We start from the raw sequence: 25,935 nt of genomic DNA on the forward strand, positions 1-25,935 counted from the left end.
GAGGTGGAGTACAGGAGGGGGTGAGGATGATAATGACAGGAGGCAGGGTGGTAGAATGCCAGATGTGGGTAGATAGGGATGATGGGAATGTTGACGGCAATGAGTGGGGTGGTAGGATGTCAGCAGAGGGGGATGATGATGACAGTGGGTGGGTTGTAGGAAGCTTGAAAAGGGGGAAGAGATTGGCTGAAGATAAGGATGATGATGGGGTAGGGTGGTTGGATGCTAGAGGTGGGGTACAGGGGGATGATAGGAATGTTGATGACAGGGAGTGGGGTGGTGGGATGCCAGGCACAGGGGGATGATGAGGATGGAGATGATAGTGACAGGTGGTGGGATGTCAGGCACAGGGAAATGATGGAGATGATGGTGACAGGCAGTGGGATGCCAGGCACAGGCAGATGATGGTGACAGGCCGTGGGGTGGTGGTATGACAGGCACAGGGGGATGAGGATGGAGATGATGGTGACAGGAGGTGGGGTGATGGGATGGCAGGCACAGGTGGATGATGAGGATGGAGATGATGGTGACAGGCGGTGGGATGCCAGGCACAGGGAGATGATTGTGACAGGTGGCGGGATGCCAGGCACATGCAGATGACGGTGACAGACGGGGTGGTGGGATGCCAGGCACAGGGAGATGATGTTGACAGGTGGTAGGTTGCCAGGCACAAGGGGATGATGATGGAGATGATGGTGATAGGTGGTGGGATGCCAGGCACAGGGGGATGATGTGGATGGGGATGAGGGTGCCAGGTGATGGGATGCCAGGCACAGGGGGATGATGAGGATAAAGATGATAGTGACAGGTGGTGGGATGCAAGACATTGGTGGATGGATGGTGAGGATGGAGATGATGGTGAAAAGCGGGGGGATGCCAGGCACAGGGAGATGATGGTGACAGGAGGTGGGATGCCAGGCACAGGGGGATGATGAGGATGGAGATGATGGTAACAGGAGGTGAGATGCCAAGCACAGGGGGACGATGAGGATGGATATGATGGTGACAGGCAATGGGTTGGTGGGATGCCAGGCACAGGGGGATGATGAAGATGGAGATAATGGTGACATCATATGCCAGATGGCATAAATATCATCAGTGCTCTGTGTGTGAGGTCACAGGTGGCTGGTAGCTGTGATTTTCGGGGCACCTTTGCTTGGGATGCTGTCACTGTCGGTGTCGGGCAGCAGGACTAAGTGTCATGCAATACCTTGACACTTTGGCAGACTGGCTCCTCGATGATTGTGCCAGGCAGAGGCGACATCTCTGGCAGGTGATGTCCATCCTGGAGAGGAGATCAGGGAGTTCCTTTGGCCACTGCAGCTGCGGCCATTATCCATGTTCTGCACATGGCAGAGATCCATGAAGTGCGACAGAAGAGGAGGAGCCGGGGGAGGACAGTACCTAAAGCTATGCACTGATCCTGGGTCCTCGGACAGTGCTCAGGCGGTCAGTCCGCCCCTGGCCAGGGAAAGCTAGTTGCAGGCACTACGGGTACCCCTTTAAAGAGGAAGTAAACCCTGATGAGTTTACTTCCTCTTTCATTCCCTGCAAAGGCAAAGCATAATGGACTACTATGCATCGGACCACCTAATCTGTCTAATAAGAGAGCCACCTCTGCCCAATTTCTCATGCCTTTTCTAAAAAAATTATTTGCCAATAAAACCTAAAAATTTCAGAAAGCTAACTTTGGATTTGCTAAACTGCAAACAGAAAAAGCCTAACCGTTTGCAAATTGAACCCCGGTTCAGATTTGCTCTTCTCTACAGAACACCATTTTATTACTTTAAAATCCAGGAAAAGATTTTTTGACTCGGCATCTACCCAAAACTGCTACACTATTAGTATAAAATCTGTGATCAGCTACTTCTTTGTGCATGCACTGTTATATCCCTTCACAGATAGGCTTCCCCGTTCTCCTGGTGATGTCTCCCCCAATGCAAGAGAATGCGGGGGTTTGTTGGGGGGTGGCTTATCAGAATCTGGAGGCCCCCAAATATCTGCCCGCCCACCAAAGGATTCAGTAAATCAGTACCCTTTTTTACTTATTCACAAATGAATTAAAAAGCAAATAAAGACATCAAAACCATAAAAAAAATTTATTTTAACAACCCCCCCCCCCCCCCCCAAAAAAAAAAAAAAAAAATATATATATATATATATATATATATATATAGTATACGATTGCCTTCAATGTAAATGCAATGTTAATCATGTTCGCCTAAAATGAGGATTCAGTGTCAATCACTTATCAGCATCTATCAGTGATATCTTCCATGTAATGACATATCCCTAGCTGGCTACTGTATGTAAACAAACAGGCTAGGGATCCCTGGCCAGCTCTTTTTTTTTTTTTTTTTTTTTTTTTTTTTTTTAAACAACATGTCAGGGATCTGGGTGACATCATTGACCAAATATATTCATGGCCATATTTAGTCAATTACATCATCCAGGATCCCTGTTTACAAACAGCACTTGGCTGGAGAACTATCTTTTTTTTTTAAACATCACTTTTAAAGAGTTAGGTCTTTCTTTCTTGAGGGATTACCTTAAAGCTGCATATGAAATTACTGAAAAGTAATTCAAATCCTTTGTGTATTTCCAGTGTTGCCATTTAGCTTTGGTACATGTCCCCATGGCAGTGCCAAGCTACCCTTTTTTTAAAAATTGTTTACAAACTGGCCTTGGAAAAGGGCATACAAAATAGCAAGATTTGTCTCTCATAGACTTCAAAAGGGTTTGACAATTTATTCAGTGTTTATGGCTGGGTTCGTTGAAGCTCCTACGGACCGAACTTTGCTTGGTTCACTTATTCCTATATATATATATATTAGGCATGTGCAATAAAGACATTGCAGGCTTTATTGGAATCATGTGCTTCCATTGTGGAGACACTCATAAATTTAGTAGTGTTAGGACTGCAAACGATACAGGGTTCCATGAAGAGGCCTTGCAGCTTGTTTGCAGATGTGTGCTAACTAGACCCCTGTTTTTAAAGCAGACTGTTGGGCGGGTTAATTTGGTTGGTATGGAGACTGGTTGGTGAGCTAGGAATTTCCTCTGGTTTTGTCTATCACGCGTTTGCCCTTCCATGTGCTCCTTGCTGTGAAGGCCTGTTATAGGTGGGGACAGGGGCCATCTCTTGGTTACCTGTGTACATTTGATCAGGGGACACACTGGACACCTTTGCTGCCATTATACTATGTGTTGGGTGTCCAATGTGCCCCTGTGCCTTTAAGGAGGATGTGGCTACCTCCAGGACCACCTGCTCTCTATCTATCTATCTATTAGAATGCATGTGCTTCCACTGTGGAGATGCTCATAAATGTTGTAGTGTTAGGACTGCAAGCAATATACAGGGTGCCGCGAAGAGGCTTTGCAGCTTACACATGCGTTTGCAAATGTGCGCAAACTAAACTCCTGTTTTTAACTCATACTGTTGGACAGGTTAATTTGGTTGGAAAGCGGACTGGTTGGTGAGTTGAGCTGGGATTTTCCTCTGGTTTTGTCTTTCATACGTTGCCCTTCTATGTGCTCTTGCTGTGAAGGCCAGTTATAGGTTGGGACAGGAGCCATCGCTTTCTTTATTGGAATCTTGGTGGACATTCTACTTTATACTAATTTATACTGTGTATACATGCAATAACTTGCTGAAATGTAGAAATCTATTTTGTAGTATTTTGTAGTGCATGTATATCTAAAGCTTTTTATTTTTTCTAGTTTTGAATATAGAGGTAGAATATACACTTAAAGCAATGTTACCAAGTTTATTTAATAACTTACACAAGGCAGAGCACACACTTAAAATGGTGTTGCACCCAAAAGCAAACATAAATTTGATTGCAGCTTATCATTTCTTAGATGTGATGGCTGCATTTAGTTTCTTTTTTTGGCTTTCTTTCTTCTATTTCCACCCGGTGATCCAACCAGTAAATCAATTGTTCTTAAAATGAACAAGCTCTCTAGGAAAATGTATCAGTTACAGAGATGAGACAAACCATTTAACTGTAGCAGAGTGCTTACAGTGATCAGCTCTTATTTATATATGTAAAACATTAATCCCAAAGGGAAACAAAAAATTGTTTGCTGTAACTGCTTATAAAGTATTAGCTGGAGTTTGGCTTAAATTTGTCTGTATATTTAAATCTGCTAGTACATCTAACACCCCCCTCCGCGCAGACTGACAATGCTGCTGTCCAAAGAGTGGGCACACAGTAATACACTGTTACACCACTGTAATACATGGTGTAAAACAGAGGGAAAAAGCCTAGAAAAAGAAAAATGATGCAGCTACCACATCTAATGATTTGTAAGCTGCAATATTACATTTTTGGTTTTGGGTTTAATATCACTTTAATGTGTCAATTGTAATGACTGGTTGTGTTTTATCCTCTTTATTGCTTGGACAGCTTTCAGTCTGAAGGCAGCATCGCCAGTTCTTATTCTGCTATCAAAGTAATATTTAAGCAGGCTTCTGTAGGTAGAAGGTAAAGTACAGCCAGGAATTTCATGAGACTTGTTCCGGCTTTTTAAAGAAAACAGTTCAAGGAGAAAATCGCTACATGAAAAGTGCAGTACTCATAGTAATTATTTAGGACAAATGTTCCATTAGTCTGACTTCAAAACAATGTATAGCTGTTAGTTTCCAAGGGCTACTGCACTTTGTATATAAACTTTTCCTTGCACTGTCTGATATTTTTTTACAATGACCTGGACCACGTATTATTGGAAGCTAAATTTGTCAATTTTTGCTGCTTGTTCCTTGCACCTGAACAACTCTACTCGCACATTTTGTAGGTAGCTACCTGCCATTCCCTGATCGGCAAAAGTCCCCCTAGAATGTCAAATGTGTTTTTCCATAAAAAAAAAAAAGCTATATGTAAGATCAAAAATGTAATATACTGCAGCAGCCATTAGATGTGATAGTTGCATTCGTTTTTAATTTTCATACTAAAATTATTTTTGGCAAAATACCTGTTGATGGTGCCAGAAATGCAGTGTCCTTGTCAATTCCTGTAAGCTGAATTGAAAGCACAGACCATGTCACCTTCCTTCTGTAAATTACTAATCCTCCCATCCTCACATAATGATGATGGAAGGTAGAATACATGTTAGTAGTCCACCCTGGGTGACAACCATGGCTCCCTCCATAGATACAGAGCAATGTGTAATTACCGAGATGATCACATGCAAACAAAGCATAAAAGTCTAAAAAATAAAATGAGTGTAGCCACCACATCTCAAGACTAGTAAGATTCAATATTTTTTTTTTTTCTTTTTTGGTTTTGATACATCTTACGAGAACAAAGAAAATTGGAATATTTGGGATTTTAAAGGTGTTTAACCACTAGAGATCTGCGCTATAGCCGAATGACGGCTACAGAGCGGACCTGCTTTTCCGGGACGACGTCTATTGACGTCGTCCCATGCACGAGCGGCCTGCGCGCCCCCTAAGGGGCGCGCGCGGCATGCTCTGTGATCAGCGAGTCTGAGACTCGCCTGATCACGGATCAGAGCAAGGGGTCGATCCCGACCCCTTCTCACGTGATCAGCTGTCAGCCAATGACAGCTGATCATGTGACACAACAGAGCCGGTAATCGGCTATTTTTCCTCCTCACGCTGACAGCGCAAGGAGAAAAAAAAGAAGCCGATCGCCGGCGGCCGTGAGAGGGACTTCAATCCCGATCACGGCAAGCTCATCAGTGCCCACCTGCCTCCTGCCAGTGCCACCTAGATATTAAAGTGCCACTCATCAGTGCCCACAGTGCTACCTATCAGTGCCCACAGTGCAACCTATCAGTGCCCACAATCTGCCTCAACAACAGTGCTGCAAATCAGTGCCACATATCCGTGCCCATCAGTGTCATCTACCATGGCCCATCAGCGCCGCCCATCAGTGCCCAGCGGTGCCACCTATCAGTGCCCATCAGTCCCATCTATCAGTGGTACCTATCAGTGCCACCCATCCGTGCCACCCATCAGTGCCACCTATCAGTGCTATCTTATCTGTGCCCATCAGTGCCGCCTTATCTGTGCCCATTAGTACTGCCTTATCTGTGCCTATTAGTGCTGCCTTAACTGTGCCTATCAGTGCCCACCAGTGCCGCCTCATCAGCGCATTTCAATGAAGGAGAAACATGGCCTGTTTGCTAAATTTTATAACAAACTATTAAACATGATTTTTTCTTTTTTTTGTTTGTTTAGCAAAAAATAAAACTCCCAGCTGTAATTGAATACCACCAAAAGAAAGCTCTATTTGTGGGAAAAAAATGATAAAAATTTCATTTGGGTACAGTATTGTATGACCGCGCAATTGTCATTCAAAGTGCATGAGCACTGAAAGCTGAAAATTCTGTGCAGGAGGGGGGTTTAAGTGCCTAGTAAGCAAGTGGTTAAACCTCCTTGTGGAATAACATCAGACAAAGTGATATAGAAAAATATATAATTTTATTACATAATCCATTAAAATTGAGTCTATAATATAATAGACAGACATAAGGTGCAAAAGTAAGAACAGTAACTCTGATCACACACAGACAGCCCCTGTATTAAGATGGAAAGGTCTCCCATGACATACACCAAAACACATAGATTAAAGAAAGGCACAACCCGATGTCTTTCGCTTGACAGCTTCTTCAAGGGTTTTCATTAAGAGGGAGTCAGTGCAGTAGAGTTGCTGCAAAGGAAAATAAATGCAAATATATATTCTCAAAAATAATCATTTGATATAAGTTTCATATATATTGATTTAAACACTTACATTAGTAAGTGGTGGTATCTGAGATGCCTCCAAAGGGGCATTCCAAGTTCCCATAGTGCTCTGCAAGAAGCAGAAAAGATGTCTGTCCCAATTAGGTAAGTCTAAAACCATCCAAGGAATGCTGTCCAAAAAGCCATCAGGAATCCCATATGCAAGGAAGATCAGTTTAAAGCTAGATAGTCGTATATCCTGTCATAATAATGTATGTCTACCAAACAAGCACACCATTTTGTATCAAGCCTCTCATGTTATATCGCATACCTAGGGGAAAACTCTCCCTGGTGAATTCACTGACCACAGCAGAAGCAGTGTACAGATTCCAAGTGCTAAGATGGTACACAAGATAGGTCTAGAAATGGCATAAAACAGGAATATAAATAATCACCCTCTCCCAATAATGAAAAATACCATATCCACCACTGGTTCTCAAAATTAATTGAAAGTTACTCTAGTAATGGCAGAGAGCGTAAAAAACCCAAAACATAAGTAGTCTTTTTCCTGGTTCACAATCAGCGCAACCGTCCTTGTGGAGAGTAATCTCCAAATGAAGATCCACAAGTCTTTGCAAAATCAACCCTATTAAATGGGATGAATTGGCACCAAAAACCGCCTCCTTAGCTCTTCAGGATTTAGAAGCCCTAATATTGTGCCCATAGCTAATCCAGCCCCAAACATCCTAGGATGCAGGGAAGGCCTGAGGGCACTGGGGCACAGATGCCGCCCCATCCCACCACAAGCCTGCACATCAAAACAAATGTTAACATATAATATATCTTGGGCAAATCTCATATAAAAAGTATACCTAATGCCATCTAGTGGTAGCATTTAAATAGCAAGTGTCAAAAACCTTTGCAGACACGCATATACAGCTCACTATCGCCATCTTGTATATACATATAAAAGAAGGCCAATATAGACCTGTCCCTAGGATTTTAACCATAATAAACAATATATGTCAAACCATAAATATAACTTGAGAGCACAATATCTATAGTAGAAATCCAAAATTGGTGATTCTTAATGGATGCTTTTACAATCATTATGTATCAATACAGGCTAACACATTTGTAGGACCCAAGGCTTTATTACCTCCTCAATAACCCGATGAGGAGGAGAGCAGATATAACCACTAGACACGGTCTCAAACCACCTCCTAAGCGAGGATAAACCCCGCCTATAACCGCACTGAAGGGAAGATGCATTTCATATCGAATTTATTCAATGTACATTAAATAACATGTTCATAATTTCTCACTTATCAAACACAATTATTGTTGAAATCATTTGGTTGATTGTTTAGGAAGACAATACAGCCCATGGTCATATAGAAAGGCAAGCTGATCCCAAGAAAAAGAGAAAATTCTTCTGTTCAACTATGCCCATCTCCTATGAGAATGATTTAAAGCTGATCTGTTCGTTGAGGCCACATGATTTTGTCACCTGCAGGCAAAAAATTCATTGGGTCTCCAGCTGTAAAAGACATTTATTAATATCCCCACCTCTGGAGGACCTCATGACATGTTGGAGAGCAAAAAACCTCATATAACTGTGGCTGTGAGTTAGATCATCTTTAAAGGGGTTGTAAAGACTTTTTTTTTTTTTTTTAAATAACAAACATGTTACACTAAACTCCACTGTGTAGCTCGTTTTGCACAGAGTGGCCCTGAATCTGGTCTTCTGGGGTCCCTAGGCGGCTGTCTCAGCTCCTCCCCGCAAGAACTAACCACCTTCATGCGAGCTCTCTCGCATGGTGGTTAGTTCTTGCGGGAGCGCTTCTGTGATACTGCCAGCGGCCATAGCTCACTGTAGCCCCGCCCCCAGCACACCACATCACTGGATGTGTTTGACAGGAGTGCGAGCCAATGGCTGCGCTGCTTTCAATCCATCCACTCTAACTAATCAACGGCCAGGCTGAGCGGAGAAGAGGACATGGGGGGTGAGTGCAGCAGGTGAATGGGCTCAGGTAAGTAAAATGAGGGGGCTGGGGGGGCAAGTATTGTTGGATGTTTTTTCACCTTAATGCATAGGATACATTAAGGTGAAAAAATGCAAACCTTTACAACCCCTTTAAGAGATCTCGCCCTACAGTACGTCACATTAGGTTTGTCACCTATGTACAGTATTTGTGAACTATTCGATCATCCCGTAGGAGATGCCAATGGTGTTGCAATATCCTCCTAAAATCCACATGGTTTTGAGAAAACCCTGTGATAATACGAGTGGGTTCACTACCCTCTACTTTCTGGTGAGTATATAGGAGTGATTGACAAGTTCTTTCGTTCTATCGAAGGCTTTCTTTAAGCATTGTCTACTATAGCCTCTCCTCAGGAGGTGCATTTGTAATTCTCTGGCCTGTACCAAAAAATCCTCCTCTTGACTACAATTTTGTTTTAGTCGTATGTATTGACTGTATGGTATACTGTTTTTAAGAGCCATAGGATGTGCACTAGCTGCGTGAAGGATTATGTTGGCTGAGGTTGGCTTACAATATAGATCTGTAGTCAGACTACCATCTGTTCCCTTAAGGATCTGAATATCCAAAAAGGCTACTCTATTTTTATCACATTCCATAGTAAAGCTATGATTCAAGGTATGTGTCAATCCATGACATAAAGTCATACAATTCCCCTCACGTGCCTCTCCAGATCATCAAAATATTGTCTAGGTACCTGTGCCATGACATCACATGGCAAAAGTACATAGACAAATCAGCACCAAAAAACAAAGATCGCTCCCACTGCCCCAGGTACAGGTTCATGTAAAATGAGGCACATTTTGTTCTCATCGCAAAACACTACACCTGCATGTAGTTGGAGCCATTGAAGACAAAAACGCTCCTTGATAGAACATATTCCAATTGTTCCAAAACAAAGGCGTTATAATGCCATGCAGTATTGTCTCTTTCCTTTAGAAATGGTGTAATCATTTTTATTCCTTTTGCATGTGGAATTGAACAATAAAGAGCCTTGACATCAATTGTCACCAGGCTTCAGCTGGCACAATGATGCCATCCAGGATTATCAATAAATCTTTAGTATCCTGTATGTACGAGGGTAAAGATATGGCAAATGGTCGGAAATAGTCATCAATTAGTTTACTGGCTTTTTCAGAGATGCAGCTAATCCCCGACACTATAGGTCAGCTGGCCATGGTGTCTCTGTTTTTGTGCACCTTCAGTAATAAATAAAACGTTATGATTGGATATTCGATATTGAGAAATTCATATGTATTTTTATTAATTAGTCATGCATAGAACATTTGGATCTACATTTCTGGTATACATCTGTACCATTCCTTATTCTTAATGATGTCCATGCACATCCTAATATATTTTGGGCGATCCATGATCACCACATTCCCTCCCTTGTCCGATGGCTTTATCATTATATTTTCATTTTTCGTTAAGCTCTGTATAGCTATATATTGAAATTGGGTAAGGTTATTATCTGTAATGACCTGTACAAAGGACCGGTTTTCCAGTCGGAATAAACTCTGAAGGTTTTTTCTACGGAGTTCCGACAGAATTCCACTGAAACTGTCTTGCGCACACATGATCACACCAAAGTCCAATCGTCAAGAACGTGGTGATGTACAGCACGTACGACGGGACTAGAAAAAGAAAGTTCAAGACCCAGTCCGCCACCCTTTGGTAATCTGGTGTTAGTAGAAGTTTGGTTAGAGACAATTGGTGCTTTTCAGACTCCTGCTTTTTCAGATCGTTTTAGTGCGTTTAAGTTTGTGCTTGTGGTTTCTATCTGGTTTTCAGTTCGTGCAGTCAGTTTGTATCTATTTTTCAGTGCGTTCTTGTCTGCTCGTTGCTGATTTTCGGATCACTCTTCACAGGCCTTGCTGTTCTTCAGTGCGTTTGGTTAAGTTCGTTCTGACCAGCTGACCGTTGTGAAACCATGGTACAGGTACGTACTCATCATACAGTTCGTGCTGTGTGGGGGCTTGGTGTTGGGGTTTATATTTTGACCCAAGCCCAGTCCATGAACAGGGCAAAGGAGGAGTTCATGGACCAAGAATTGGTTACTCCAGTGTGACCAATTCTCGCACATGCCTTTGCTTCGTGAGATCCAGGATAATAATTCTGATGATTTCAAGAATTCTCTGAGGATGACGGACCCCGTTTTTCACTGTCTGTTGGCTTTGCTCACCCCTTATATCAGCAGGCAGGATACCTGCATGCATTAAGCCATTACTCCTGAGCAGAGGCTAGTCCCCACGTTGCGGTACTTGGCGACTGGGAGAAGCCTACAGGACCTTAAGTTCTCAACAGGCATCTCCCCCCAGGCTCTGGGGATCATTATTTCAGAGACCTGTTCTGCCATCATCCAGGTCCTGCAGAAGGACTATATTAAGGTTCGTTTTCTCCTTTAACATCACATTATATGTATTTAATGTTTGCTAATAGAGATAGCCTTGTGGTTCTCCCAGCGGTCGGTTCGCGGCAAATTTTGCGTGTTCGCGATTCGCCAAACCGGCGGACTTCTGGCGCTGTTTGCCCGACGGACATATGCATTTACATTGTGAAAGAACTTTGACCCATGATGACACATCCTGCATGGGGTACAGGACAGCCAATTGAGACATTTCAGCACATGGACAATTGGACATTCACTATACCTTATAAATAGACCTGATCTGGCGGCCATTTTACATTCTGTCTTATGTCAGTGTAGGGACAGGATGCTGTGTGGAGCAGGGAGAGACTGTAGTGACACAAATCACTAGCTATTAGGTCCACAAAAGTCCTTTTAGGCTGGATTCACACCTATGCATTTTTTGTGCTTTTTGCATTTTGCAGATTTGCTCTACAGAACGTGTTCCATAGGAAACCATGTTAAATGGACTGCAGTGCAAATCTGCAAAATGCAAAAAGCACTAAAACTGCATAGGTGTGAATCCAGCCTTAATAGGTATAGGTGTACAGTATATAGGGTTCTGGTGCACTGCTGTGCTGGTGATTGCTGAGTGCACTGCTGACTGATTCTGCAGCTGTCTTTTGTCAGTGTAGGGACAAGGCGTTGTGTGGAGCAGGGACAGTCAGTTTAATCACTAGCTATTACTACTAGGTCCACAAAGGATCCTTTTAAGGACTGGTATAGGTGTACAGTATATACGGTGCTGGTGATTGCTGAGTGCACTGCTTCCCGATTCTGCAGCTGTCTTTTGTCAGTGTAGGGACTGAGGGACAGTCTGCAAATCACTAGCTACTAGGTCCACAAAGGTCCTTTTAAGGACTGGTGTAAGTGTACTATTTGGTGTGCAGTATATAGGTGTGTAATACACGTATAAAATACTTGCACATATAGAAAGCATAGTATAGTGCATTTTCACTGTGCAGCATTGTGACTGCTGAGTGGTTTTGCAGCGATACTACAAAGAGTGACAAACGCAATAAAAAAAAAGTATTATAACTGGCGTAATAGACCAGTGGCCCCCAAAAACGACAGATTTAAGTGGGGTGTTATATACCTTCTTCCACATACATACTGCACTTCTCAAGAGACTTTTGTCACAGGGTCATTTAAAAAATGACAGGCAGAGGAAGAGGCAGGCCCTTCCACAGGGGTGGTAGGGGTAGGGCAGGAGCAACAGATTTGAGCCAAAGTGGCAAATTGCAGAAGGTGCGTGCGATTACATCAAAGGATGCACCAGACTTGGTTGAGTGGCTCACTCAGCCTTACTCTTCTGCACCCTCCTCATCCTCTCGATCTGCACCCTCTTCACTCTCTGTTGTGTGCATACCCAAAGACACCACCACCAACATCACCACCACCATATACCTTCCGCTTGAGTCACAGGAATTATTTTCCAATCCATCACAAGACATTGCCGATGGGCAGCCACTTTTGGCATTGGATTAGGAAGAGGAGGTAGCAACAACCGCCACTCAGCAGTCTGACGACAGTACCCAGATCAGCCCAAGGAGGATGTTGGTCCCCGGTGTTGCTGCCTACTCCGAGATCTCTAATTATAGCGGTGGGGAAGGGGACGTCGATGATGACGTGTCTAGTGATGTCATGTGGGTGCCCACAAGAGGGGAAGAGGAGGGGAGTTCAGAGGGAGATATAGACCAGCAGATAGGGAGGAGAAGCAGGCTGAACTTACATTGCACAGGAGGGACCAGACTGCTAATGTATCAGGAGCGAGGCATCAACCATGTACGGTCACATCTGGCGCTCCCAAGATGCCGGCACATGGCTCCGCAGTGTGGGCTTTTTTAACGTGTCCGCTGCTGATAATAGTGTTGCCATCTGCAATCTTTGCAGTCAACGCATAAGTCGCGGTAAGCCCAACACTAACCCAGGGACGACTGCCTTAAGAAGGCACATGAGCTACCATCACCGAGCCCAGTGGGAGCAACGAAACCCACAAAGCCACACTCCAGGCTCTCACCGTCCAGCCTCGTCTTCTACTTCTCCTCTCTCCTCACAATTGTCCTCCACTCCACCTTCCATCATGCTGTCCTCACATTTTTCTGGAAAAAGGCAGGCTTCCATGGGCCAAATGTTTGAGCATAAAAAAAGATGACGCCGGATAACCCTCTTTCCCAACGGTTGACGACTGGCTTGTCAGAACTGATAGCCCGCAAACTACTGCCATATAAACTGGTGGACTCGGAGGCCTTTCGGAAATTTGTGGCCATTGGAACACCACAATGGAAGGTCCCAGGAAGGAAGTATTTCTCACAGAAGGGCATCCCAGAGCTATATGGCCATGTTCAGTGGCAACTGAATGTATCTCTGACATACAGTGTCGGTGCCAAGATACATCTAACCACAGACATGTGGTCTAGCAAACACGGGCGGGGAAGGTATATCACTTTAACTGCCCACTGGGAGAACCTTCTGACGGCTGTCAAGCATATAACCCGTGTAGATTTGGTTTAACTGCCATGGATTGCATGCAGGCCTGGCTCTTCTTCTCCTCCTCCTACTCCATCCTCCTCCCTCTCCTCCTCGGCTGACTCCTCCTTTTCCGCTGCTAGCGTCTCTTCGGCTGAGCTGCCCAAGCTCTCCAGAACCTATTCGACATGCCAGGTGAGACATTGCCATGCTGTGCTGCGTCTGTTGTGTCTGGAAGCCAAGAGCCACACTGGCCCTGCACTCCTTTCAGCTTTGCGTTCGCAGGCAGATCAGTGGCTAACACCACTCAATTTGACAGTTGGTAAAGTGGTGTGTGACAACGGTGCCAATCTGCTTAGCGCATTAAAACAGGGCAAAATTACACATGTGCCATGCATGGCACACGTCTTAAACTTGGTCGTGCAGTGATTCATTTTCCAATACCCTGGGGTCCAGGACATCTTGTGGCAGGCAAGGAAAATCTTGGCCCATTTCAGAAGATCTTACACGGCCATGGCTCGCCTTGCTGACATTCAGTGGCAACACAATCTGCCAGTCAGACGTCTTATTTGCGATTGCCCGACGTGATGGAACTCAACCTTCTATATGCTTGATAGGCTGCTCCAGCAGAAACGTGCAGTTAACGACTACCTGTACGAACTCTGTGGCAGAACAGGTTCTGGGGAGCTTGGTTTTTTTTTCACCGCGCCAGTGGCTGCTCATGCGTGGCCCATGCAGACTTCTGCGGCCATTTGATGAGATAATCAAACTGGTCAATCGCAGCCATGGCGCCATCAGTGACATGGTACCTTATGCCTTCTTTATGGAGCGTGCATTGCCTCGTGTCATTGATCAAGCCATGGAGGAGCAGGAGCGGGAAGATGAGGAAGTCTCAATGCTGGATGAATTCCCAGGGGGGGCTACTCTATCTGAGACAAGTCAACAACAGGAGTCTGAAGAGGAGTCAGAGGATGGTGCCGGGGCGGATGAGAAGGAGCAAGACGAGCATGCTTTAAACCTTTCTGGGATCGCTGTTGTTGTGCGTGGATGGGGAGAGAACGAGGAGGATGACATTATTCTGGATGATGAGCAGGAGCCAGGTCACCACACTGCTTCCAGTTTAGTTCAGATGGGGGCCTTCATGCTCCAGTGTTTTAATAGGGACCCCCGTATAAAAAGCATAAGGGTCAAGGACCAGTACTGGGTGGCAACGTACTTAGACCCCTGGTACAAACACAAAATGGCGGAAATGTTACCACTGTCACAGAGGGCTGTCAGGGTGGAGCACTTACAGACCTTGCTTCGACAACTGCTGCATTCTGCTTTTGCGTGCACTGGCAGAGGAGGAATTCCCACTCCCAGAGAGAGTTGCGGGTACCAATCCAACAGCGCCTGCAAGAAGAGGGCGGTTTGAAGATGTGTTGGTGACTTCTGATATGAGGTCATTCTTTCAGCTGAACCATCGACCGGTGTCATCTGGATCCAGCATCAGGGAATGCCTAGACCGACAGGTGTCCGACTACACTGGGTTAACGGCCGATGTGGACGCTCTGAGGAGTGATGAACCCCTGGACTACTGGGTGGGCAGGCTTGACCTCTGGCCAGAGCTTGCCCAATTTGGAATGGAACTGTTGGCTTACCCCTCGTCCAGTGTCCTGTCCGAAAGGACGTTCAGCACAGCAGGGGGGATCGTGACCGTTAAGCGCACTCGCCTAGCTCACCACAGTGTTGACTACCTGACATTTATAAAAATGAATGAAGCATGGATCTCAGAGGAATTCAACACATGTAACCAGTAGACCATGTATATGCATAACTCTATAAATGATTTATTTAATAGAGCACACGGACCTTTTGGCTCACTTCCTTGTACAAAAAAAGCACACCGTACTATATGCCCGTACCCTCCTGTTTGAAGAGGTTGAGCGGTGTCATATTTTTGGGTCCCGCAGCGAGTTGCTGGTATCAGTGCTGCTGTCAGTGCTCTCTCTCTGTGCTGGTGTCAGTGCTCTCTCTCTATCTCGGTGCTGGTGTGGTGTCAGAGAGCACTGAGACTACACCAGCACCGAGATAGAGAGAGAGAGAGAGAGAGAGAGAGAGAGCACTGACACCACACCAGCACCGTGATAGAGAGCACCGTGATAGAGAGCACTGAGACCACACCAGCACCGTGATAGTGCTCTCGATCTCGGTGCTGGTGTGGTCTCAGTGTTCTCTATCTCGGTGCTGGTGTCAATGCTCTCTATCACGGTTCGGGTGATCATCTCCTGCACCATCTTCATAGCCTGCCCTGACCTTTCCTCTCCTCCATGGCCTTCCTGCACTCCTGAATTGTCAAAATTTCACAGATAAAAAAAGAATGTTTGTCGTTGTCGATCCCAGATTCACTTAATACTTTTGTTATGTCAGTGTCCATGTGGTGGAACTATGTGTGCACATCTAGTAAGTATTTTTTGGCTGAAAATATGACCTGTAGGTTTTTAAGGCTTTTGGCCGTGTTTGCGGTTCGCGTTCACGAAACGTCCCATCGGAAGTTCGTCCATCACTATTTGCTAATATATTGTGTTTATTTCATCATTCCCTAATTACCATGATTGGAATATGCTGTTATTGTCCCCTTTATCCTCATGCATGCTGGAAGCTTGTAATGCTCCTTTTTTGGCCTACATGTATATTTGCCTTCACTAACCTCCCCAGTATGCTATCCTGGGCCCATATACACCTATAGCCTAGTGCCTTAACAATGTAAATTGTCAGCTACATTGTACTGCTTTCCCCGAAACACCCCCTAAAATGTATCCAAATGTTATTTGTGTCCATAAATTCATTTATAAACCCCCCCCCCCCAAAATGTGTACAAATGTTGTGTGTCCTTTAAATTTAGGCAATTTTATCAATGGGCCATCAGAGGGGTTGAGGAATCTGATAAGTGGGCCTTAGATTTTTGCCTTCAAATACTCCTTAAAATAAATGGTATACTGATGTTGTACAAGAATGTTTTTTTGTGTAACCTGCTTGCAATGTTATGTACAAAAGTACTTATATTTTTTTTCTTGTTTGACTCCACAGTTTCCTTCAACGCAACAGGAATGGTAGCCTCCCGTTTTGCTGACCGTTGGGACTTTCCCAACTGTGGAGGGGCTATAGATGGGAAGCATGTCCACATTGTGCCACTACCCCATTCTGGGTCTTATTATTATAACTATAAGGGGTTTAATAGTGTAGAGTTAATGGAGGTGATGTCGGCACACTATGAGTTCCTATATGTGGTCATGGAGAAGAATGGCCAGATGTCAGATGGAGGAGTCTTTGCCCAGACAGAGTTTTACCAGCATCTCCAGACTGGTGGCCTGCCATTGCCACCTGATGTGGACAATGTGGAAGGACTCCCCGTCTTTATTGCAGATGAAGCGTTCGGTTTGGGCGAGTACCTGATGAGGCCATTCCCCCAAAGAACCCTCACCCCGGAGAGGAGGGTTTTTAACTACCGGCTGGCCAGAGCGAGAAGAGTCATTGAGAATACCTTTGGGATAATGGCCAGCCTGTTCCGCCTGTTTCTGACAACAATCCATATGGCGGACTACAAAATCAACCATATCATCCTATGCTGCTGCATACTGCACAATTATTTAAGAAAAAAATCACATAATTATATAGCCTCGGTTGGGCCTGAGGCCAGACTTATTACAGAGAATCCCATGATGGGCCTGGATACTGGCTGTCCTGGCTTGGCCCCCCAAAGAGCCCGTGAAGTTCAGGAAAAATATGTAAATTATTTTATGGGTAGGGGGGTGCATTGCTATGCCAGACAATGTCTAAAAAAAATTGTAATAAAAAACAATTTCTGATAAATGTCTCCTAGGTTCTCCTAGTGCACTTGTAGTGCCAAGTGGATTTTCCTTTACTAAATAAGCCCCATTGTCACTGTAAACACAAAATTACTTGCAAAACTGGTATTGAGCATTGAAAGAAGAAGCCACACATTGTTGATTCTCAAAATTTTTACTCTGTGCAGATTCACATGTGCGTTTAGAATTTTTTTTAGAAAAATATATTTATTTTTCTTAATTTTTTTTTTTTTTTACAAACAGGCATGTTTAAAACATAACATACACAACTCTGGAACTTAAAAAGTTCAACGTATAAAAACTGAAGGCATTATCAGACATTATAGTGTCAAAAATGTCTCGATATTACCTTCATCAGATGGGGTGATGTCACCCCTGTAAAAGCCAAATTTTGAAGATTCACACAAATTGGGAGTCCAAATGGGTATTTCCCTCCTGATCAATTTATATTCGCCCCAACACATCGATCATGTTCTTCATTTGTTGTTCCATAACATTCAATTTTTTCCTTATAATGTCTATTTCACCATTCCACAGCATAATGTCGTGGATGAGCCTTTGTGCGCTGTCAGTTATGAAAGGTTCAGCTTGCTGTTCAACAACCAGCACATCACCTAAAAATTGTTTAAAAAATATGTATTATAAATATGCAGGCATACATTACCTGAAGCTGGGGTGTCAGACACTCATCTGTTTGGGTGACAATCTCACCCACTTCCTCCACCTCTCCTTCCTCTAGATCATTGGGGAGTCTTGGGCTGATTTCCCCTTCTTTGTGATGTGGGGGGTCCCTGGTGTCCTCTGAGTGGTGTCCTCCAAGTCTTTTCTCCCCTATGAGAATGAAACACAAGGTATACTTAGTGTGTATACAGATACACAGATATTTGAGTCCAGAAATAGGAATATGAAACATTGCTTTGAAGTGGTGTACAATTGTCTGTTTGGGCAGAGTTCCAAGTTGAAGACATCACTAATAATTCCCTTTTTAACAAGCTGGAATACTTGCCTATTTTGACAAGTTTCACAGATGGAGACACTGAGTATATCGGAGTATATCCACTGGAGTACCTGTGTGGGACACCTTAAAAAGTTTGTTCTTTTGTCCCACACTAGTGCTCCTGAGTCCAGATGTATGTGTCCCCTCCTTACATACCACTGAATCAAGTTTGCAATTCCTTCTAGTTACAAAGACATCTAGACAACAATGTCCTAAACTTCTTTTAATACACCTTAGCATGACCAAATGTAGTTAACCCTGTATCAGCTAAAAACATTGTATTTAGTTGGCAAACAAGCGATGCTTCCTTCGAACGATTACTGTGCCCACGAACATGAAAGCAGCCATTTAAAACTGTACAACAGTAAAGAAAAGAACATGGAGCTGCATGCAAGTTAATAATCATAATAGGAATACACGACAAGTACTAACTTTTTTGAAGCACTTTCTTTATCCTTCTGTACTGAGGCTGCTCCCTTAATTTTAGGTCTGACTAGTGTTTTCTTAATTGCTCCTTTGGTCGTCGTATCCCAAATTTCTGCCGCAGACTCTTCACCACTTTCATCATGATTTTGGCCTTTCGCAGATTGGGGTTTGGGTACAGCCCATTCTTTGCATCATAGTCAGCCCTCCTCAATATGTGTACCATCTCCACCATCCCCTCAAAGGACATATTGGAGGCCTTAAACCTCCTCCTGTTTCAGGACATTTTGGATTCCGGGCTTTCCTCCTCGTTACTACTAGTAGTAATTACCTGCTGTGTCTCCGCCATGTTCCTCTCCCACTGCGATGAAAGAGAGGGGACGGGAATTTTCATGAAAGAATGTCAGGAGCGGGCGGCGTGGGTGGAATATCACGCATGTGCAGTCTATATCAATCTAACACACATGTCGTAGGTACGATCTGTGTGTGGAGGAAGGATGAATGGAAGTGGTGAGCGTCCTAAACAAAGGTAACATTTAACTTGGCCCATCACAGTGGCCTATACTGCTTCAAGATTGAGGCCTATATTGGGATATGCTAATGAGAGTTTAGGGTGACATTACTGTTTTTTGTCTTGTGTATTGTCTTACAACAAATATGAATCGCTTTAAGGACCCAAAATTCATGGCCAGTTTCACAGACAGATACAGGGAGATGAGGAATTTGTGGGAGGTGAAACACAGCTTATGTTATAATAAACAAGCTAGGAGGTCATCGCTGGAGAAACTTCTGAAATTTGTGAAGACTCGGGTCCCCAATGCAAACATGACATTTTTGAAAAATAAAATTGGGATCTTGGGGAACATGTATAAGAAGGAGCATAATAAGATCCAGAAATCTCTCTGATCAGGAGCATCAGAGCAAGTGTATGTCCCCAGGCTGTGGTACTCAACAAACTGCAGCCTTCCCTCCACCCTTCCCTCAACCCTAGCAGAGGCTGACGAAGAACAACTTGGGCCTTCCATCCTAGAAGAAGTGGATGCACACAACTGGAGCCAGATATAGTATTTGTCCTAATATTAATGATGTTAACTAGATGTTATAATTGATAACTAATAATTTTAAACAAAGTGATTTACATATGAATACACAGTAGTGGCCAAAATGTTTGGGACAAGAAAGAAAAATGCTGGGGTCAGAATGATAGTCTTTTCTATTTATTAACATTAAATTTGCAAGTCAGGGGCTAAAAATTGTGTGTGATGAAGAAAAAAATAAAAATATGTCCCTTGTTTATACACAGGATGAGCTCAGCCAGGAAGAGAGTCTAGAAAGCGTCAGCCAGGAGGAGGACGTGCCCAGTGGCAGCCAGGAGAAGGCAGTGCCCAGTGGCAGCCAGGAGGTGGCTGGGCCCAGTAGGAGCCACACCCAATTCCAGGTGCCTCCCCTCTGCCTTACAACCAAAAGGCCCAGGAAGGGGATGATGATGGAGGAGGCAGCACTGGGCCTCATTAGGGAAGACAGCTATTTCCTCAGAAGACTCCCAATGGCTGCTATCTAGCCACCAGGTTGCTAGAACTGGAGAAAGACCAACGCCTCCCCTTTGAGGGAATTTTTTCCCTTCAGAAGGGGTTGAGGGGCCAGCTGACTGAGAACAGCCACATATATGAGCAAGCCCATCTTCCTCATCCTCCTCCTCCTCCTGCCACAAGTCCAATCACCAGAGCCACAGCCTCAAAGGAAGGCTGCAGGGACGACAAGAAAGTGATGGCCTGGGTTCAGTCTGGTCTGACAGACGCAGGCAGTGTAGTACCACAGCCTGGGGACAAATATTTCATCTACTGCTGGTCCTGATCTCTGGGATTCCTGGACTAGATTGTGCTCCCTATTATATGGACTCCTCAAGCTTCCAATTTTCCTTTCCGCAGACTTGATGTGTGCCCTGGGGGCCAAAGGCTTTGCAAATTCTAAAAGTTTCTCCAGCGTTGACTTCCTCTTTATTTTATTACCCAGAATAAATGGATATTTTATTTACAGAAAATACTTTCCTAAGTGTTTTTTTTTTTTTCAAATAGGACAGTTTGTTTATGAGTAGGCAGGTACATTTCAAAAAGACAATGTCAAATTTACAAGGGATGCCAACCTCCTTGAGGTTAATAAAAAATACAAGATCATAATGTTATTGTGGTAACTTGAGACAGAAAAAATAAATCATATGGAGATCACTAGAAAATAATTTTTTAAGGAATCCTAAAAAAAATCATGATGAAATAAAAAATTATAAAAGATGACTTTAATAAATAATTGTAAACATTATTATAGAGATCGGGCTTTTAAAAAATTTAATTTTATCCATGAGATCAGGATAAATAATGAATAAATAAGTTTGTGAATATGAGCAGCAAAACAACTTCATTCTTCTAGCATTATAAAGAAGAAAAGAATGTGCTGCATTAAAAGATCACAGAATTATGACTTCCGGTTCCGGCGCCACATGAGCAGGCTGTGAGCGGACACAGCTCCCGCCGACCCCCTCTACTTCGCTGCCTGCAGACCTGCTAAAACTCCGGGGTTGCTCCCCAAACTCCACCTCACTTACAGGGGGACTCATGGACCGCTTTGTGGAGCGGTCATATGCCCGGGCTGTCTCGACATCGCCATCCTCTGCATAAGACGCGGCCCTTGGCGCGGCCAAGATGGCGACCGCGATGCCAGCGGACCAGATCGGACCGTCGATAACAGCAGCGATGCAGGAAAATCAACGACCGGTGGGCATAGCCCAAGAAGTTGTTGCCCTCCTAGGCCCTACTTTGACAGCCACAGTGGATGCAGCCGTACACAAGGGACTGGAACAGCTCCATATAGAACTACAAGCACAGGCGCAACGAATTACCCAGACGGAAGATCGGATCTCTTTTTTGGAGGACGATACTACTGCCCAATCGGCGGCGATCGCCCGTCTCACGGCAGAGACGAGAGATCTGTGGGACAAGATCGATGACCTCGATAATCGCTCCAGAAGAAACAATTTACGAATCATTGGACTTCCGGAAGCGATTACTGCGAATCACCTCGCTGACATATGTGCTAAAGTCATACCGGAGCAATTGGGTCTTCGCATACCCTGTATTGTCGAACGCGCACACCGCATTGGCCAGTATGAAGACACCCGCACTAAGCCTAGACATGTCATTGTGAGGTATCTTAATTATGCTGACAAGGCAGCGATTCTACAAGCTTTTCGGCGCAATCGTAACTTGGCCGTCGATGGAGCGAAACTTCTACTATTTGCAGACTATTCGGTAGAGGTCATGAAACGAAGGAAAGCGTTCGCTCCGGTGTGTAATACGCTGCACCAACAACAAGTAAAGTTTTCCCTGGCCTACCCTGCTATTCTACGAATGGAAGCACCTTCAGGGGAACGCCTATCTTTTACGTCACCGGACGAAGCAACAAGATACTTGGCCCACGCTACCACAAAAATGGATCACACCGATGCTTCGATCGGCTCTCCATCCCACCCTAACTCTGGAGATCGCAGACCGCGCTCCAGCCCTAGCAAGCCGCCGTATAAACGCACCCGACTCACCCAGCTGTCGAATCGTGAAGGTAATCGTGGCCGCTGAAATCGGACATTTAAGATACGATGGGACCGAACTACCGATGCTCACACTGACGACGGACTTGGCCTGATAAGTATATGCTTGCTCTTCTCCCTCTTTACTTGCCTACACTTTTGCAGTTTGCATCAGGTTAGCAGTTCTATAGTATTATGGCTCAGGGCTCCTGCTGGGTTGATACGACTATAACGAGGTCGCATAAGTTCTGTTTGAAGGCACCTACTCTACATACTACTGAGGCTATAACCTACTTTTGAGTGCTGGACTACCACGTCTTCGAGGCGGACATGTTTTATTAGCCCGTTACTCTGATGCTATCGGACACTGATTTATACTCCATATTTGAAACAGTTTTACGCTCGGAACTGGGAACCCTTGCCGCCCTCAGCCTGGGCCATCCCCATTCCGGCATCTATGCCGTCCCCCATGCGGGGTGCTAGACCCAGCTCTTGATCCTTCCTGGACAATATTTAGTCGTAAGGGGGAGGCGGGAGGGTCAGTATCCGCATACGGTTGGATGTGGAAAAAAGGGAAGTTCATGATAGATTGTTTAGATACCTTCTGGGTATTAATTTGTTCTTTATTTCCTGCATGCTATGCCTTACGATACATGTTGTTCTTTATTACCTGTTTGCATGAGTGTTTTATGCCTTTAAGCCTGGGAGCGACACGGTCTTCGAGAGTTCCCCTCTTTGGCGGATCGAGATTATGGGGAAGGTTTCCCCGCTGCCTCTTAGCGTTGACTTCCGAACCATTTCTACTATGGCTTCGTCGATCGAGGGGAATCACTTGAAGATCGTGTCGTGGAATGTTAAGGGGCTTCGCTCCCCGTGTAAGCGGCTGATGATCCTTAGACATTTGAAAAGGCTGCGAGCAGATGTGGCTCTGTTACAGGAGACGCACCTCTCGGCTGATGATGTGCAACGCCTCCGTAGATTGTGGGTGGGGGAGGTTTTTGGGTCTCCTTCTGACGGTCGTAGGGCAGGGGTGGCGATTCTATTACATAAAAAGTTAACCTATGCTGTTAAGAATGTACAATTAGATCAGCAAGGTCGCATGATCACCATCTCCCTCAAATTAGCCCATTCGGATATTGCTATTATCAATGTCTATGCCCCTAATTCGCCTGACTCTACCTTTTTTCGTGACTTGACTACCTGGACGACGATGATACCGGAGGCTTTGCACGTTTTGGGAGGGGATTTTAACGCGGTGATGTCACCTACCCTTGACCGTTCGGGCAGATCCGCGGCAGGAGGGTCGGCTCGGGACAGACCTATTCCCCCACCAACGCTTTTGGCTAGAACGATCGAACAACTGCGACTGATGGACCCGTGGAGGATAGCTCATCCGACGGGTAGTGACTTTACTTTTTATTCCCCCCCCTCATGACTCGTTTTCTCGTATAGATTATTTTTTTGTCACCCAAGCGCTTTTCCAATTGACTCGAGATCCTGAAATTTACGACCCTAGGATTTCGGACCACAGCCCAATAGCTCTTAACTTGCTGGATACACGTGCGGGATCCCTGCCGCCTATGTGGCGATTCCCCTCATACTTAGCGAACAACGAAGATTTTCGTTCGGTTGTGGAATCTGCATGGACGGAATATATCTCTGACAATCGGGAACACCTTACTAATCCGAATCTATTCTGGGAGGCTGGTAAAGCGTTCCTACGTGGTAAGATTATATCGTACGCCACCCAATTTAAACGCAACGCCAAACGGCAATATATGACGGCGAGCGAGAATCTTCGGTTAGCACTGAACGATTAATGTCTAATCGTTCGCCGGTTAATATTAGATCGTGGACGACGGCCAAAAGGGAGTTTGATCTTTGCGCGGAACAGCAGGAATCGGCTAAAGCGTCATACTCCACTCTTTACTTTCACAAATTCAGTAACAAGGCAGGTAAACTACTCGCCAGGATGTGCGCCGGAACTAAAAAACCTACACACCTCCCCCGATGAAATTAGCAAAATTCTTACGGGATATTACACCCGACTATAATCTACGGATTCGGTGGATCAGGAGGGAGCGGCGACCCTCCTGCATCAATTGCAATTACCCGAACTCTCCACTGAGGCTCTGGATGCCCTTAATGCACCCGTTACGATTGAGGACATTCAGGCCACGATTTAGTCTTTGGCGTCGTCTAAAGCTCCGGGCCCAGACGGCCTCACTGCCGAATTCTATAAAATGACCAAGGACTTTATTCCGGCTACTTTACAAACCGTCTTTAGGGCAATGTGGGAGGGTGGCCCATATCTCCCTACGGGAACTCAGGCGTACATACGGCTTATTAGCAAGAAAGATAGGGATCCTACTCTTCCAGGGTCATACCGACCAATATCGTTGATTAACGTAGACGTGAAAATTCTATCGAAAATTGTCGCCACTCGTCTTGCGTCCCTACTCCCATCCCTTCTGCACCCAGCCCAATCGGAGTTCGTCAAAGGACGCTCGGCTACATTAAACATCTGTAAAGTTCTGACTGTTTTAGAATATGCCAAATCCCACCCCGACCAGGATGTAGCCATTATGTCGTTAGACGCCGAAAAGGCCTTCGACAACATTAGTTTGTCTTGGCTTTTTCAAGTGTTGGAAAAATTTGCATTCTCTGGTCCGATCCTGAACTTTTTACGCCATATGTACGAATCTCCGACGGCACGGTTAGTGACACCTGACTTCGTATCGGACACAATCCCCTTGGCGAAAGGGACGAGACAGGGCTGTCCTCTGTCCCCCTTATTGTTCAACTTAGCAGTCGAGCCGTTATCTAGACTGATCAACTCGACTAACGGGATTAGTGGAATCACGCTGGGGGATCACACGCTCCGCTCTGCCTTTTTTGCGGACGATATTTTATTATTTTCTACGGATCCGTCGGGAGACTTTAGACGCCTTACGGACATATTCCAAATGTTTCGGTCATACTCTGGGCTGCGCATTAATTTTGACAAAAGTGAAATTTTATCCCTTCGACCTAACTTGGCCACTGCTTGGACCTCTAACTCCCCCTTGACCATAGCAAACCACTATATTACCTACCTCGGGATACGCATTGGCCGGACGCCCTCAACTATCTACTCACTTAATTTTCCTCCGGTGATATCGAAAATTGTGCAGGAACTAGAGGCTTGGGCGGCTCTTCCTCTCTCGCTCTTCGGGAGATGTCATCTTTTTAAAATGGTCTCATTTGCTAGATTATTATACCCAATGCAAACTATTCCTCTCTTAGTTAAGCACTCGGATATCAGGTTGATTCATTCTGCTTTGACGAAATTCTTATGGGCCGGGAAGAAGCCGAGGATTGCTTTGAATAAATTGTGCCTCCCGAAGATAGAGGGAGGAGCGAGCCTGCCCAATATTCGATTTTATAATCTAGCATGTCTACTTCGACAGGGCCTCGACTGGCTATTAGGAAAATCCAG

The sequence above is a fragment of the Lithobates pipiens genome, unplaced genomic scaffold, assembly GCF_037356315.1.
Source record: "Lithobates pipiens isolate NorthernLeopardFrog02 unplaced genomic scaffold, aLitPip1_a1.2 Scaffold_16, whole genome shotgun sequence".
Lineage (NCBI taxonomy): Eukaryota > Metazoa > Chordata > Amphibia > Anura > Ranidae > Lithobates > Lithobates pipiens.